Below are 16,060 nucleotides of genomic sequence, written 5' to 3'. Positions count from 1 at the left end.
GTCCACTACTTCGAAATGCCAAGAGCGTAAGAAGTATATTAAGATGCCTCTACGCTATACTCGCATTCCTAAACGTGCTCCTTTACTTTCGGTACCCCTAGGCAAACCACCATATTTTGATGGTGAATATTATTGTATGTGGAGTGATAAAATGAGGCATCATCTAACCTCACTCCACGAAAGCATTTGGGATATTGTTGAGTTTGGAGCGCAGGCACCGCAGCTGGACGACGAGGACTACGACTCGGATGAGGCCGCCCAAATTAGGCATTTTAACTCCCATGCAACTTCTATACTCCTTGCCTCCTTATGTCGAGAGTAGTATAATAAGGTGCAAGGGTTGAAAAATGCCAAAGAAATTTGGGATGTCCTCAAGACAGCGCATGAAGGGGACGAGGTGACCAAAATCACCAAGCGCCAGACAATCGAGGGAGAGCTCGGTCGATTCGTCCTCAACAAAGGAGAAGAGCCACAAGCAATGTACAACTGACTCAAAACAATGGTCAACCAAGTGGGCAACCTCGGGAGCACCAAGTGGGATGACCATGAAATGGTCAAGGTTATTCTTAGATCTCTTGTTTTTCGTAATCCCACTCAAGTGAAACTAATCCGTGGAGATCCAAGATATAAACAGATGTCTCCTGAGGAGGTTATAGGCAAGTTTGTGAGCTTTGAACTTATGATCAAAGACTCTAAACATATTGTCAACATGGAGCATGGCGCCACCTCCACACCCGAGGTGCAACCCGTTGCATTCAAAGCAACGAAAGAGAGAAAGACGAGTCTACAAGGAGATGACTCTTATCATTAAGAGCTTTCGGTAAATCCTCAAACAAAGGAAGGGGAAGGACTACAAACCCCTCTCCAAGAGGGTTTGCTATAGGTGTGGTAAGTCCGGTCACTTCATTGCAAAATGTACATATACAAGTGACAGTGATAGGGATGACGACAAGAAAGGGAAGAAGAAGATGGAGAAGAAGAGATATTACAAGAAGAAGGGTGGCGAAGCACACATGGGGCGGGAATGAGACTCCGACGAGAGCTCCTCCGATGAGGACGCCATCAACATCGCTATCAACAAGGGACTTCTCTTCCCTAACGTCGACCACAAATGCCTGATGGCTAAGGATGGCAAGAAGAAGAAGGTACATTTTAGAGATACCCCTAAATATACTACATCCGATGATGAGGGTAGCTCTAGTGATGATAATGATGATTTAACCTCTCTTTTTGCTAACCTTACTAAGGATCAAAAGAAAAGGATAAATGAATTAATAGAATCCATTAACGAGAAGGATGATCTCTTAGAATGCCAAGAGGACTTGCTCGTTAAGGAAAATAAGAAATTTGTTAAATTGAAAAATGCTTATGCTCTAGAAGTAGAAAAATGTGAAAATTTATCTAAAGAGCGTAACATTTGCAATGATTCAATTTCCTGTCTTAAGATGAGAATGCTAGTTTACATGCTAAGATTGAGGAATTGAATGTTTGCAAACCATCTACATCTACTGTCAAGCATGTCACCATTTGCACTAGATGTAGAGATGTTAATATTGATGCTATGAATGATCACATTGCCATGATTAAAGAACAAAATGATCACATAGCTAAATTAAATGATAAAATTGCCGAGCATGAATTAGAAAATGAAAAATTTAAATTTACTCGAAGCATGCTTTATAATGGGAGACGCCCTGACATTAAGGATGGCATTGGCTTCCAACAAGAAAGCTAAAGCAACATCAAGCTTAATGCCCCCAAGAACAAATTGTCTAATTTTGTTAAGGGTAAGGCTCCCATGGTTCAGGATAGAGAGGGTTACATTTTATATCCTGAAAACTATCCTAAGCATAAGATTAGGAGAATTCATGCTAGAAAACCTCACAATGTTTCTCATCATGCTTTTATGTATAGTAATGAGGCATCTAGCTCTAGGCATTCAACACATATCAAAATGCCTAAAAAAATTGCAAATGCATCAAATGAGCATAACATTTCATTTAAGACTTTTGATGCATCTTATGTGCCTGCTAACAAATCTGGCAAAGTAGTTGCCAAATATGCTGGAAACAAACACAAGAGTCAAAAGACTTGTGTTTGGGTACCCAAGGTGCTTGTTTCTAATGTGAAAGGACCCAATACCATTTGGGTACCTAATAACAAGGCCTAAATTTGTTTTGTAGGTTTATGCATCCGATGGATCAAGTTGGATAATCGATAGCGGGTGCACAAACCACATGACAGGGGAGAAAAGGATGTTCTCCTCATATAAGAAAAATGAAGATCCCCAAAGAGCTATCACATTCGGGGATGGAAATCAAGGTTTGGGTAAAATTGCTATATCTCCTGATCATTCCATTTCCAATGTTTTTCTTGTAGATTCTTTAGATTACAATTTGCTTTCAGTATCTCAATTATGCAAAATGGGTTACAACTGTCTTTTTACTGATATTGGTGTTACTGTCTTTAGAAGAAGTGATGATTCAATAGCATTTAAGGGAGTGTTAGATGGTCAGCTATGTTTAGTTGATTTTAATGATAACAATGCTGAACTAGACACTTGCTTAATTGCTAAGACTAATATGGGCTAGCTCTGGCATCGCGACTTGCTCATATTGGGATGAAGAATCTTCACGAGCTTCTAAAGGGAGAACACATTTTAGAACTAACAAATGTTCATTTTGAGAAAGACAGGATTTGTAGCGCATGCCAAGCAGGGAAGCAAGTTGGAGTTCATCATCCACACGAGAACATCATGACGACTGACAGGCCGCTTGAGTTACTCCACATGGATCTATTCGGACCGATCACTTACATAAGCATCGGCGAGAGTAAGTATTGTCTTGTAATTGTGGATGACAATTCTCGCTTCACTTGGGTATTCTTTTTGCAGGAAAAATCTCAAACCCAAGAGACCTTAAAGAGATTCTTGAGATGGGCTCAAAATGAGTTCGGATTGAGAATCAAGAAGATTAGAAGCGACAATAGAATGGAGTTCAAGAATTCTCAAATGGAAGGATTTCTTGAGGAGAAGGGCATCAAGCATGAGTTCTCTTCTCCCTACACACCTCAACAAAATGGTGTGGTAGAGAGGAAAAATAGAACTCTACTGGATATGGCAAGAACCATGCTTGAGGAATACAAGACTCTAGATCGGTTTTGGGCGGAAGCAATTAACACAGCCTGCTACTCCATCAACCGATTATATCTTCACCGAATCCTCAAGAAAACATCATATGAACTCCTCACCGGTAAAAAGCCCAATGTTTCTTATTTTAGAGTTTTTAGGAGCAAATTCTTTATTCTTATTAAAAGAGGTAGAAATTCTAAACTTGCTCATAAAGCAGTAGAAGGATTTTTACTTGGTTATGACTCAAACACAAGGGCATATAGAGTCTTCAACAGGTCCACTGGATTAGTTCAAGTTTCTTATGACATTGTGTTTGATGAGACTAATGGCTCTCAAGTAGAGCAAGTTGATCTTGATGAACTAGATGATGAAGAGGCTCCATGCGTCGCGCTAAGGAACATGTCCATTGGGGATGTGTGTCCAAAGGAATCTGAAGAGCCTCCACAAGCACAAGATCAACCATCATCATCCATACAAGCATCTCCACCGACTCAAGATGAGGACATGGATCAACAAGAAGAGGATGAAGATCAAGATGATGAGCCACCTCAAGAGGTGGACATTGATCAAGGGGGAGATGAAGATGATCAAGACAAGGGAGATGATCAAGAAATTCAAGATCAGAGACCGCCACATCCAAGAGTCCACCAAGCAATTCAAAGAGATCACCCCATCAACTCCATACTCGGTGACATTCACAAGGGGTAACCACTTGATCTCGAGTTGCTCATTTTTGTGAACATTACTTTTTTGTGTCCTCTATTGAGCCATACAGGATAGAGGATGCACTAAGAGATCCGGATTGGGTGGTGGCAATGCAAGAGGAGCTCAACAACTTCACGAGGAATGAGGTATGGCATTTAGTTCCACGTCCTAACCAAAATGTTTTAGGTACCAAGTGGGTATTCCGCAACAAACAAGATGAGCATGGTATGGTGACAAGGAACAAAGCACGACTTGTTGCAAAAGGTTATTCACAAGTCAAAGGTTTGGATTTCGATGAAACTGAAAGTCGCCTAGAGGGGGGGGGGGTGAATAGTGCGAATCTGAAATTTACAAACTTCAAGCACAACTACAAGCCGGGGTTAGCGTTAGAAATATAAACGAGTCCAAAAGAGAGGGCGAAAACAAATCACAAGCAAATAAGGCGGATGACACGGTGATTTGTTTTACCGAGGTTCGGTTCTTGCAAACTGTCAGCGTTTCGACCCCGGGGGGTCCCTGGACCAACGAGTAAATTTGTCGCTGCGTGTCCCAGCCCAGATGGGTTGGCGCAAGATGGAACACAAGGGGGAAACGCGGCTCGTGTTATCTCACACTAGGGGGTGCGCTCGTAGTAGGGGTTACAAGCGCTCGCGAGAGAGAGAGAGAGAGTGAGCCTGTTCGTCAGCTCGTTCTCCCGCGCGACCCTCCCGCATGAAGGCCCTGGACCTCCCTTTTATATATGCAAGGAGAGGGTCTAGGTGTACAATGGGGGGTGTAGCTATGCGCTAACGTGTCTGGCAGAGAGGTGCCTGAGCCCTGTGTACATGCCAACGTGGCTGTCGGAGAAGTGCTTGAGCCCTGCGTAGGCGATAACGTGGCCATCAGAGAAGTGCTTGAGCTCTGCGTAGGCGATAACGTGGCCGTCGGAGAAGTGCCTGAGCCCTGTAGAAGCACAGCTGTCGGCGCTGCTGGGATCTTGCTGACGTCTCCTTGCTTCCGTAGGGGGCTGAGAACCACCGTCGTCATGGACGCACGCGGGGAGCCATCATTACTTGTTACCGGGGCGAGCCAGATGGGACGCCGGTCTTGTTCCCCCGTAGCCTGAGCTAGCTAGGGGTAGGGTAATGATGTATCCCCCGTGGCGCGGTCGGTCCGAGCCCAAGGTCGGGCGAGGCGGAGACTTCTTCTGAGGCCGAGGCCATGGTCGGGCGAGGACGCGATTCCTCCCGAGGCCGAGGTTGAGGCCGAGCCCTGGGGTCGGGCGAGGCGGAGACCTCCTCCCGAGGCCGAGGCCTAAGGTCGGGCGAGGCGGAGCTTCCTGTTGCTCCTGAGGCTGAACCTGCTGTTGTCAGCCTTGCCCAGGCGGCTGGCACAGCAGTCGGAGCGGGGTGAGCGGCGCTGTTTTCCTGTCAGATTGGTCAGCGAGAGGGCGAAGTGACTGCGGTCACTTCGACCTTGCCGACTGAGGCATGCGTGTCAGGATAAGGTGTCAGGCGATCCTCACATTGAATGCGCCTGCGATACGGTCGGTTGGAGAGGCGATTTGGCCAAGGTTGCTTCTCGACGAAGCTTGCTCGAGTTGGGCCTCGGGCGTGCCGAGGGTGCGCCCACTGCCTGAGGAGGCCCTCGGGCGAGACGTAACTTCGTCCGGGACTACAGTTCCCGCCCGAGGCGGGGCTCGGGCGAGGCGAGATCGCGCCCCTTGGGTAGACGAAGCCTTGACCTGAATCATGCCCATCAGTCTCTGCAGCTTGTGCTGATAGTAGTTACCAGCCGTGTTTTGGGGTACCCCTAATTACGGTACCCGACAGTAGCCCCCGAGCCTCGAAGGGAGTCTTGGTACTCGCTTGGAGGCTTTGTCGCACTTTTTTGCGAGGGGACCGGCCTTTCTCGGTTATACTTTGTTCCGGCGGGTGCGCGCGAGCGCACCCGCCGGGTGTAGTCCCCGAGGCCTCGGAGGAGTGGTTTGACTCCTCTGAGGTCTTAATGCCTTTCGTGATGCCTCGACCGGCCTGGTTGCTCCCTCATGCGACCTGATTGTAGCACGAGTGCATGGTCAGGTTCCGAGTTTTTAGGCTGGTTTGTTGACGCTGTCAACGGGTTGGCCGTAGCCGGGTTGCGAGAGCAGCCCCCGAGCCTCTGCACGGAGCGAGAGGGCGATCAAGGACTGTCTCGACTTTCATTATACGCCCCTTCGTCGCCTTTCCGCAAGGAGGAAGGGGGGGGGGGGGGAAGCGCCATGTTGCCCTCGGAGGGCGCCGAACATGGTGTCTCTAGTGAGTTGCTAACGGGTGATCCGAGTGGACGCCCGTGCCCCGTTCGATAAGGGTCGGCTAGTGGCCCAAAGGCGCGCTCCAAAAGTACCTGCAGGTGATTTGCCAGACCCAGACCCGTTCGATAGGGTCCGAGGGCTCGATGCCTCCCTCTGGTGGGATTCCGTTACAAAATCGCTCCTGCTGGTCTCGGAAATGTCCTAGGGTACCTCGAGAGCGTAGCCCGAGCCTCAGCCATGTAACGGACATACCTAGAGTCATCCCTCACTCTGCGTGCTCTGGGGCGGCTGTCGAACCCTTCCGAAGGGCCAGCCTTCGAACCCCTGATCAGTAGTGGGCGTGGAGCCCGAGTGTTCTGGGGCGGCTGTCGAACCCTTTCGAGGGGCCAGCCTTCGAACCCCTGATCAGTAGGAGGGCTCGGGGCCCGCTTCCTTCGCGGAGAAGGATCCCTTTCGAAGTATCCCCTTTCCCGGTCCCTGTTGGCAAGAGAGAGAAAGGGGAAGAGGAAAATGATATGAATTTAAATGGTGTGGCGCACCTTTTTTGACGCGGTCATCATGGCGAAAGTGAAACGACACCCGCTTCACCTGCCAAAGGTGTCGCTTGCCCTGCTGAGGAGTTAATGCGACGGGACGGGCGATTCGCGGGGCGGCCGCGTGCGCGAGCCGTTCGAGGAACGAAACACGGGCGCGTTGTCTTCACGTCGTGGGAGAGGGCTCCCCTGCCGCTTCAGGAGGGGACGTGAGCCTGCAGGCGATTTGACCGCTGCTTCCACTCGTCTGCTGTCGCCATTACTGTCGGTCCACTTTTGGCCATATCAACCGTCGCGCCTCCTCCCGCGGCTGACTGACCCGTGATCGTTGTGCTCGATTGGCACTGTTGGGCCATGCGCAGGGTTGCCTCGAGTCGCGGCACCGGTCCCTCAGTCGAGAAGGCGCGGCATTGGCGCAAGTGGCGGTGCAGTTTCTTGCACGTAGTAACTGGCGCGCCGGTTACATGACGTGTGGGCCTGGGCCTCCATGCTGGATGTGACAAAGCCGAAGGGGTGCGCCCCCGTGGTGCGGTTGCACGCCACCTGCATGGCGGTCCTCCCTTTCGACCGCTGGTTTCGGCGAGGATGGAGGAGTGCTTGTAACCGCGGGGCGGTTACATGCTCCGCGTGCGACGGTTTGGCTTCTTCCGTTTCGGGTCAGCTTGCCTGACGTGTAGGACCCAGCCCCCATGTCATAGGGGGAGGACCTCGGAGCACGTCAGTGAAGACTTTGCGCGTGACTCTTGAGGATGCGAGTGGGGAGAGCCACCTTTAAAAAGGGGTCGATCCCCCGGGCGGTAGCCATGCCAGCGCACTCCCCTCATGCATCGTGCCCTTCCACCTTCCGAGCCCCCAGATGGGGAGCACCCGTGTTGCCTTCGTCTTGCTGCCTGTCGGAGGAGCACGACCTCGCGGGGGTTGGCACCCTTCAGCCATCGCTCGGCTTCAAGGATTTTCATCATGCAGCCCGGCTGCATCCCCTCACCAATGGTCATCCAGGATGATGACCACCAGTTCGGTGGTGGGGAGAAGCAAGCCGGGCTGTGGCCTCTGCCCCGCCCTGAGCTTCAAGGATCTTCATCATCCTTGCTGGGGAGGAGGGTGGGGCAAGTCGGGGCCTGCCTCCGCGTGGGCCGACGACCCGCTTCTTCCTCCGGCATTCGGGGGAGAAAGGCATCCTCCAGCTCTGCGGAGGAGGCGTCCTCCAGCCATACGGGGGAAGGCGAACTGTTGCTGCTTGGACAGGGTGCAACTATCCGTCCTCCACCCCAGGCGGCGGTTGTGCTGTGTGCGAGCCGGCCACGTCCAGGTCCTCCCTGCGCCGTCGGCTGCACAACACGTCGTATGCCACGAGGGCGGTACTCGTGTTCTGGGATGGTCCCGTTCTCATTCTCGTAGCGAGAACGGGAGTGAGGACCTGTCGGTGCGCTTTGGGGCGGCCGCCACTCGCTGGTGCAGTGTTGGTGGGCAGGTGGCCGCTGTCGTCGGTGCTGAGGTGGTGGTCACCATAGGTGAGGCTGCCTCTGCCGAAGCGGTTACTTCCGCCGACGACACCGTCAGTGCCACCTACGCTCCGGGCCTCCGTCTCTTTGGCTTTAATGGCTGGTTCTCGTCCCCCGTGAGGGGATGTGAACGAGGGCCTTCCAGTGGTAGCGTTTGCCCTGGGGCCATCGCTGCTGTTGTCTTGCCGTCCGAGACGGAGGTCGTTGTCGCGCTGTTGGTGCAGCGGTCACCGGCGAGCCACCCGGAGTTTGTTGTCCCGCAGGCCCTCTCGTGTGGAGGTTGTTCATACCCGCGGGAGTGGAACCGAAGTCCTGTTTGTAATGGTACCCTGAACATGGGTGTTTGTTCATTGTGGCTGTCGAGGCCTGAACGTCTGGGTATTTGAGTGTAATACCGTGTTTTTTCCTCATTTCGAGCACTAGAACTTGCTTGTCGGCTAGCGGAACCACTTAACCGAGCGTGAGTTGCCTTGCGCGGAAGGTGACGAGTGAGGTATCCATATCCCGAAGGCGTAGGAGTCCCTCGGCTCGGTCGACCTTGCCGCTCGAGGCTCCTCTTGCTCAGTTTTAGAACCTTCGGCCGCTTTGTGATGAGCTGGAGCCGGAGGCAGCGGCGTCGGCGTGGACAGAGGCGGAGTCAGCTCGAAAAGAGGCTTCGTCAGCCCGGGAGCACGTGGCTTCCCTGGCCGAGGAGGTGCAGCAGCGGCGGCTGGAGCTTGGCCAGGTCGTCCGCTAGCGGGACCAACCCCGGAGTCACGCTGCCGAGGCCGTGAGCCGGGCTGAGGTCCTCGGGGGACAGCTGGCTGAGGCTACGGAGCGGCCAGCCGAGGCATCCGCTCGGGCCGGAACCCTTGCGGAGACCCTGGCTGCAATGGCCCAAGCGCGGTGCTGGCATCCTCCTTTGAGGTGGAGATCCTTCCGCCCGAGTCGCCGTCCGAGGCTGGGCCAGGATCTGCCGAGGGTGGAAACGACGCCGAGGGTGCTGCTGCTCCCTCTGCCGATGTCCGAACCTGCAGGAACAGTTTGTCTGAAGTATGCGTATGTTTTTCGCGACCGCTGAGGCCTAAACACTTTTATCGTTGTGTTATAAAGCTGCGTTTTCTTTCCTCTTGTTTCGTGTGTTTGGACTTGTTTGGTATCAGAGTCCCTCGTCCGAGCGTGAGTTACTTTTCGCGGAAGGTGATGAGTGAGGTATCCGTATCCCAGAAGCGTAGGAGTCCCTCGGCTCGGTCGGCCTTGCCGCTTACGTGTACTCTCGTCGTTTTTAGGACCCCGCTATCAAAGCAGTCGAAACGACACGAAAGTCGTTCTGGCAGAAAAGTTTTCAAGCGTTAGGACTCGTTCGGCAGCAGAATCCCTCGTTTGAGCGTGAGTTACTTTTCGCGGAAGGTGATGAGTGAGGTATCCGTATCCCGGAGGTGTAGGAGTCCCTCGGCTCAGTCGGCCTTGCCGCTTACGTGTACTCTTGTCGTTTTTAGGACCCCGCTATCGAAGCAGTCGAAACGGTACGAAAGACGTTCTGGCAAAAGACTTTTTCGAGGAAAATTTTGACGCAGAGGGGGTTCCCCCCTTCTAGCCCCTGAGGGAGGGTCGGGCTTTTGCCGAGGCAAGGCTGACCCTTCCTTGACGGTTAGACTTTATTTGTGTATGTAAAGAGAACGAGGAATATGAACGACTTGAAACATCTTAAGGGTAGAAGCGACGTAGCTGTTGGATGTTCCAAGCGTTGCTATAGACCTCGCCTTGATCATTGGACAACTTGTATGTTCCGGGCTTCAAAATTTTGGCGATGATGAACGACCCTTCCCAGGGAGGAGTAAGCTTGTGGTGCCCTCGGGCGTCTTGGCGCAGCCGAAGTACCAAGTCTCCCACCTGGAAGCCTCGGGGCCGAACCCCTCGGGCGTGGTAGCGTCGCAGAGATTGTTGATACCGCGCCGAGTGCAGTAAGGCCACGTCCCGAGCCTCTTCCAGCTGGTCCAGTGAGTCTTCTCGGCTGGTCTGGTTGCTTCGGTCGTCGTACGCCTTTCTCCTCGGGGAACCGTATTCTAAGTCTGTGGGCAAGATAGCCTCGGTCCCATAGACTAGAAAGAACAGCGAGAAACCCGTGGCTCGGCTCGGCGTCGTCCTCAGACTCCAGACCACCGAGGGTAGCTCCTTCATCCACCGCTTGCCGAACTTGTTGAGATCGTTGTAGATCCTCGGTTTAAGTCCCTGCAGAATCATACCGTTGGCACGCTCCACCTGCCCATTCGTCATGGGGTGAGCTACGGCGGCCCAGTCCACACGGATGTGGTGGTCCTCGCAGAAGTCCAGGAACTTCTTCCCAGTGAATTGTGTGCCATTGTCGGTGATGATGGAGTTTGGGACCCCAAAGCGATGGATGATGTTTGTGAAGAACGCCACTGCCTGCTCGGACCTGATGCTGGTTAAGGGTCGGACCTCGATTCACTTGGAGAATTTGTCGATGGCGACCAGCAGGTGCGAGAAGCCCCCGGGTGCCTTCTGCAAGGGACCGACGAGGTCTAGACCCCACACAGCAAACGACCAGGTGATGGGTATTGTCTGCAGGGCCTGAGCGGGCAGGTGCGTCTGTCTTGCGTAGAACTGACACCCTTGGCAGGAGCGTACAATCCTAGTGGCGTCGGCCACCGCGGTTGGCCAGTAGAAACCTTGTTGGAAGGCGTTTCCCACGAGGGCTCGAGGTGTTGCGTGGTGACCGCAAGCCCCTGAGTGTATTTCTTGCAATAGCTCCTGTCCTTCGGCGACGGATATGCATCGTTGGAGAATGCCTGAGGGGCTGCGGTGGTAGAGCTCCTTTTCATCACATAGTAAGACGAACGACTTGGCGCGCCGCGCCAGTCGCCGAGCTTCGGCCTTGTCGAGGGGTAGCTCTCCTTGGAGGAGATATTCCAGGTACGGGGTCTGCCAGTTTTGGTTTGGCGCAACCCCATTCCGCTCTCCCTCGATGCACAAGGCCTCACCCTCGGCGGCCGAGGATACCTCGGGCTGGGCCGAGGCCTCCTCGGGCTCGGGCGTGTCGTCGATCTTGACGGAGGGTTGATGTATGTCTTTGGAGAAGACGTCAGGGGGAACCGTTGTCCGCTCCGAGGCTATTTTCGCCAGCTCATCCGCGGTCTCGTTGTACCGTCGAGCGATGTGGTTGAGCTCCAGCCCGTAGAACTTGTCTTCCAGGCGTCGAACTTCGTCGCAGTAGGCCTCCATTTTCTGGCCGCGGCAGTGGGAGTTCTTCATGACTTGGTCAATGACAAGCTATGAGTCGCCGCGAGCGTCGAGGCACCGAACCCCTAGCTCGACGGCGATGTGCAACCCATTAACCAGAGCCTCGGACTCGGCCACGTTGTTTGACGCCGGGAAATGGAGGCGCATGACGTAGTGGAGATGTTTCCTGAGGGGTGAGATGAAGAGCAGGCCAGCACCTACTCCCGTTTTCATCAGCGACCCATCGAAGTACATGGTCCAAAGTTCCGGTTGGATCGGAGCTGTTGGCAATTGGGTGTCGACCCATTCAGCCACGAAGTCCGCCAAGACTTGGGACTTTATGGCCTTCCGAGGAGCGAACGAGATTGTCTCTCCCATGAGCTCCACTGCCCACTTTGCTATCCTACCCGAGGCCTCTCGGCACTGGATGATTTCCCCCAGGGGGAAGGATGACACCACAGTCACCGGATGAGACTCGAAATAGTGTCGCAACTTTCGCCGCGTCAGAATTACTGCGTACAGTAGCTTCTGGATTTGTGGGTAGCGGGTCTTGGTCTCGGATAACACTTCACTGATGAAGTAAACCGGCCTCTGGACGAGCAGTGCATGCCCTTCTTCTCGTCTCTCGACTACGATTGCGGCGCTGACCACCTGAGTGGTTGCGGCTACGTAGATCAAGAGGGCTTCTCCCGCAGCGGGGGGCACCAAGATGGGCGCGTTTGTAAGGAGCGCCTTTAAGTTTCCGAGGGCTTCCTCGGCCTCGGGGGTCCAAGTGAAGCGCTCGGCCTTCCTTAAGAGGCGGTACAAGGGTAGGCCTTTTTCGCCGAGGCGTGAGATGAAGCGGCTCAGGGCCGCAAGGCATCCCATGACCCTTTGTACTCCTTTCAAATCTTTGATAGGCCCCATGTTGGTGATGGCTGCGATTTTCTCCGGGTTGGCCTCGATGCCCCGCTCGGAGACGGTGAACCCCAGGAGCATGCCTCGGGGGACTCCAAAGACACACTTCTCGGGATTGAGCTTCACGCCCTTCGCTCTCATACACTTGAATGTCGTTTCAAGGTCGGAGAGGAGGTCAGAGGCTTTCCTCGTCTTGACAATGATGTCATCGACGTAAGCCTCGACCGTTTGGCCGATGTGCTCTCCGAACACGTGGTTCATGCACCTTTGGTATGTTGCACCTGCATTCCTCAAGCCAAATGGCATAATAGTATATAACGGTACATGCCAAAAGTTGTGATGAAAGAAGTCGCGAGCTGGTCGGACTCTTTCATCTTGATTTGGTGATAACCTGAATAGGCGTCGAGGAATGATAGGGTTTCGCACCCAGCAGTGGAGTCCATAATTTGATAGATGCGAGGCAGAGGGTAGGGAACCTTCGGACATGCTTTGTTTAGACCAGTGTAGTCTATGCACATCCTCCACTTCCCACCTTTCTTTCTCACAAGCACAAGGTTAGCTAACCATTCGGGATGGAATACCTCTTTGATGAACCCTGCAGCCATCAACTTGTGGATCTCCTCGCCTATGGCTTTGCGCTTTTCTTCGTCGAAACGGCGCAGAGGCTGCTTCACAGGTCGGGCACCGGCTCGGATATCCAGTGAGTGCTCGGCGACATCCCTCGGTATGCTGGGCATGTCCGAAGGACTCCACGCAAAAACTTCGGCGTTTGTGCGGAGAAAGTCGGCGAGCACTGCTTCCTATTTGGGGTCGAGCTCGGCGCCGATCCGGACTTGCTTGCAGGCGTCGTTGCTGGGGTCGAGAGGGACGGACTTAACCACCTCGGCCGGCTCGAAGTTGCCGGCATGGCGCTTCAAATCAGGCACCTCCTGGGAGAGGCACTCCAGGTCGGCGATGAGGGCCTAGGACTCGGCGAGGGCCTCAGCGTACTCCACGCACTCCACGTCGCATTCGTACGCGTGTCGGTACGTGGATCCGACGGTGATGACCCCGTTGGGGCCTGGCATCTTGAGCTTGAGGTACGTGTAGTTGGGGACGACCATGAACTTGGCGTAGCACGGTCTCCCCAGCACCGCGTGGTAGGTCCCTCGGAACCCGACCACCTCGAACGTGAGGGTTTCCTTTTGGAAGTTGGAGGGAGTTCCAAAGTAGACGGGCAGGTCGAGTTGTCCAAGGGGGAGGACGCGCTTCCCGGGGATGATCCCGTGAAAGGGCGCCGCACCGGCCCGGATCGTGGACAGATCGATCTCCAAGAGCCCGAGGGTCTTGGCGTAGATGATGTTGAGGCTGCTGCCTCCGTCCATGAGGACCTTGGTGAGCCGTGTGTTGCCGATGACGGGATTGACAACGAGCGGGTACTTTCCTGGGCTCGGCACGCAGTCGGGGTGGTCGCCTTAGTCGAAGGTGATGGGCTTGTCGGACCAGTCCAGGTAGTCCTGGTTGCGGTGCCGAGCCAAGGCGTTCGCCACTTGCCCACCGTAGATCATGAAGCAGCCGTGGACCTCGGGGAACTCCTCTTCCTTGTTGCCCTCTTTCTTGTTGTTGTCTTGGCCTTTGCCATCTCCTGCCGGTGGCTCAGCTTTATGGAAGTAGCGCCGGAGCATGACGCACTCCTCAAGGGTGTGCTTGATGGGACCCTGGTGATAGGGGCACAACTCCTTGAGCATCTTGTCGAACATGTTGGCCCCTCTGGGAGGCTTCCGAGGGTTCCTGTGCTCGGCGGCAGCGACAAGATCTGCGTCGGCGGCGTCGCGTTTCGCTTAAGACTTCTTCTTGGCCTTCTTTTTCGTGCCCCGCTGGGCGGACGCCTCGGGGACGTCTTCCTGCTGCCGTCCCTAAGGCTGCTTGTCCTTCCAGAAGATGGCTTCGACCGCCTCCTGACCGGAGGCAAACTTGGTGGCGATGTCCATCAACTCGCTCGCCTTGGTGGGAGTCTTGTGGCCCAGTTTGCTCACCAGGTCGCGGCAAGTGGTGCCGGCGAGGAACGCCCCGATGACATCCGAGTCGGTGATGTTGGGCAGCTCGGTGCGCTGCTTTGAAAACCGTCGGATGTACTCTCGCAGGTATTCCCTGGCTGCTGGTGGCAGCTTCGGAGGTCCCAGGAGTTCCCAGGGCGCACGTACGTGCCCTGGAAATTTCCAGCGAAAGCCTTGACCAAGTCGTCCCAGTTGGAGATCTGCGCAGGAGGCAGATGCTCCAGCCACGCCCGGGCAGCGTCGGAGAGGAACAGGGGGAGGTTGCGGATGATGAGGTTGTCGTCGTCCGTTCCTCCCAGCTGGCAGGCCAGCCGGTAGTCCGCAATCCACAACTCCGGCCTTGTTTCCCCCAAGTACTTGGTGATGGTAGTCGGGGCCCGGAACCGGGTCGGGAACGGCGCCCGTCGTATGGCCCGGCAGAAGGCTTGCGGACCTGGCGGTTCGGGCGAGGGGCTCCGATCCTCCTCACTACCGTAGCGTCCCCCACACTTGGGGTGGTAGCCTCGGCGCACTTTCTCGTCGTGGCGGGCTCGACGATCGCGGCGGTGGTGTTCGTTGCCGAGGCGACCCGGGGCTGCAGGTGTCGCGTCCCGCGTGCGCCCGGTGTGGACCGAGGCCTCCCGCATGAGTCGGGAAGTCGCTGCGCGATGCTCTGGGGGGCACCCTTGCCTTCGGGAGGCAGAGCTTTTGGCCCGTCGGACCATGGCATCCTCCAGGAGATTCTTGAGTTCTCCCTGGATACGCCACCCCTCGGTGGTGGATGGCTCCGGCATTGCTTGGAGTAGTATTGCCGCTGCAGCTAGATTCTGGCCGACCCCGCTAGAGGCCGGGGGCAGCCTTGCCCTGGCATCGTCAACGATACGATGCTGGACGTCCCGGGCCTGATGACGCGCTTCTCCGGCGAGTGCTCGGCCTGCCCACTCCTGCTCGATGTTTTGCCGGAGCTGCACAAGTTGCCCTGCTTCCTCGTCGAGCTTGGCCTGCATCTCGCGGATTTTCTTGAGCTGTGTGTCCTGACCCCCACAGGGACTGGGACCACAGCTAGCTCCCGTAGGATGTCAACGCGAGGCTCAGGCCCAGAGGGATCGTCATCCTCCGGCATACCGAGGTGGTTGCCTTCGTCGTGACCCCCTAGATCGATGTGGAAACATTCGCGACTTGGGCCACAACCCTCGTCGTCAAGGCTGTGGCCATCATCGGAGCAATCGGAGAGGCAGTTGTCACATACGGTCATGAAGTCTCGCCTGGCACTGGGATTACTGAGCCCGGAGAAATCCCAACTGGAGTCGGGACCGTCCTCTTCCTCGGAACCCGGGGGCCCATAGGTTGAGACGATCGTCATTCGGTCACAGGTTGACCACATATGGTACCCCGGAAGGTTAGGGTATGCCTTTACGAAAGCGCTCACCAAAGCAGGGTCGCTTGGTGGATCGAAGCTGAATCTAAAAAGGCACATGGTGGAAAACGGACGGTACCTCTCGATTGATGGACGGTGACGAAGTCACGTCGGGGACGGACTGCACCGTTATCTCAGTTACGAGGCTAACGCCCAGCAAGCCCTTCGCGAGTGTGCTGGCGTCATCTGTCCGCTTGAGGTTGGCATGTTGCGGGGAAACGACATCCGTCGTTGTCTCAATTGCGAGGACAATGCTCGACATGTCCCCCGCTGGGGTGCCGGCGTCGTTGACTCACTCGATAGTCGACGTGGTGCCGCCTCCTGCCTGGCCACGGTTGCCCTGTCTCCTCCTCCTGTGGCGAGGAGGGTG

The sequence above is a fragment of the Zea mays genome, chromosome 2 (assembly GCF_902167145.1).
Source record: "Zea mays cultivar B73 chromosome 2, Zm-B73-REFERENCE-NAM-5.0, whole genome shotgun sequence".
Classification (NCBI taxonomy): domain Eukaryota; kingdom Viridiplantae; phylum Streptophyta; class Magnoliopsida; order Poales; family Poaceae; genus Zea; species Zea mays.
Note: the sequence above shows the minus strand (reverse complement) of the source record.